The following is a 2,277-nucleotide window of genomic DNA, read 5'->3' on the forward strand; positions in this document are numbered from 1 at the left end:
GACAGTATCGGTATAACTTGAGGAAAACTCACTTTGAAGGCAAGGCTAACAGTGAACTTTCCCAAACATCTCCAGTGGAAAATATATCGGATGAAGACTGGAGGGGCCTTGTTAAACACTGGTCTGATCCGAAGTATCAGGTACGTTATATATATGTGATCAGATCACATGTTGAAGTCCTATTGACGCATGTGCCACACAAATCTATCTTCTTGTAGGTAAACTGTTCAAAGAACAAGGCCAACCGTACGAAAGTGAAATTCGAACAGACGACAAGATCTCGTAGCTATATTGCACACTGCGAGGCTCTTGTAATTAGCTGTTGTTTCACTCTTTTTGTTGTACCATATTATCAGATCTATATTGACTTGTTCGAAATACAGAGGAAAGCCCGCAAGGACCAAAAAGTACCTGAACCAAATGCTATGGAAATCTTCAAGGACTGTCACACCAGCAAGAAGAAGGGCATGACTACATCAGTCAAAGCCGTTGTCGTAAGTCCTTAATCCTCATGCCTTTAACTACTACTTACTCTGACTTGTGCCTTGAACTGCATGGTTTGCAGCCAATGTCTATTACTCTTTTCAATTTTATACACAATTATCTTAGCGTATCATTGCACCTTACAAGGTTTAAAAGGGAGGAGTGATGTTCCTTTGATCTTGACCCGTAATCTAGTTCCGTGCTGGACTTGCCCACACAACGTTACAATTGCTGTTTGTCTATTCTCAGTTGTTTTGTGATATGAATGATGTCATACTATGCTTACCATATTATAAACTTCGTCTCTTTATCCTTAGCCCTCAATACAATGTTAAGAAATAGACAATACATTAGCGATGGTACATGGTCATATGTTTGGAACCTGGTTTTATTATGTACTTTGCAATAAAATACAACTAATATTTTACATGGGTTCACCAGAATAAGTTCTGTATATAGACCAAAGCTATTTTGTTTGGTTTTGCTGCCTCCTTAATATCTTCTATTCTGGTACTACTAATGTAAAACCTCAACTTTTCAGCGAGCTAACGAAAAAATGGTGGAACCACCACCTTCTGAAGGTGGCGAGGCAACTATAACCGCAATGTCAGCTCTTGCTGCAGTGGGTCAGTACCTGTCCACTAACAGTGCCAAAAGCACGTTCCTGTGTAATACTGGGTTCGTTGTTAAGGCAATATCGTCCAAACTGCCTCATGATCAAGATATGCAAGCTCAAAGCAATGTTGTATCTGCGCTCCAGACACAAGTCCATTCCCTAACAGAGGCCCTTTGTGAAACAAGGAGAAACATTGCTCAATGTCGTCAAGATATGCATGGTTTTGAAACCAGACTATCAGACATTTGCTATGTTGTTCAGGAGCCTAGGGGAAATAAAGGCGAGGGTTATGGTGTTCCATCGGACAATACAGCACGAAAACGTAACAGTCAGGTCAAATGAACCGAACTTCTGAACTTCTGGTGGTGCATTTATCTGCTAGACTGTTAAGTTTTATGCCAACCTTCCTTTTGTTATATAGTTGTAATTTGTTTTGATGCGATACAAAATTTATTCTTAACGTGCAGTCACCGGCTGAAAAAAACAGCAAGCCATTTTTGTATAGTGTAGGGTGTTCCCTATATTTGCACTGGTGGCGATCTTTGATGCCGAGTGGATGTAATCTGTGCAATCGCCTTAATAGCCTAGCATTAGTTTGGGCCTTATTTATTTCCTAGTCTTCTTTTTCCCTGGTTTGCCAGTGGCCGCAACTACCCATGGCCATATACAGGCCGTAGGATCCATGGTTCTCCTACGGGCCGTCGATAAATGGGCCTGTAATCGGTGGGCCTCGGGCCGCTGATAAATGGGCCTGTAATCGGTGGGCCTCGGGCCGTCGGATAAATGGGTCTACATGGGCCGTAATCGGGCGTAATTGGTATCGGCCCAGCATGGTAACGGGGCGTTAACAGGCCGTAGGACTGCAAAAGCTTAATTCTGTCACAGGCATAACGGGTCGTTAATGGGCCAGAATATAGGACGGACTGGCCAGAAACGGGCCGACTCTTGCCATGGGCCGAATTTGGCTCATTAGGATAACAGGCCAATAATGGGCCGACTCTTGCCATGGGCCGAATTTGGCCCATTTGGGGAACATGCCAGTAACGGGCCGACTCTTGCCATGAGCCGAATTTGGCCCATTAGGGGAACATGCCAGTAACGGGCCGGAAGTAATCGAGGGCCGAAAAGAAGTCCAAGAACGTATGGACCGTCAATAGGACGAAAGCTAACACGGGCTG

Source organism: Triticum dicoccoides, chromosome 7B, assembly GCF_002162155.2.
Source record: "Triticum dicoccoides isolate Atlit2015 ecotype Zavitan chromosome 7B, WEW_v2.0, whole genome shotgun sequence".
NCBI lineage: Eukaryota > Viridiplantae > Streptophyta > Magnoliopsida > Poales > Poaceae > Triticum > Triticum dicoccoides.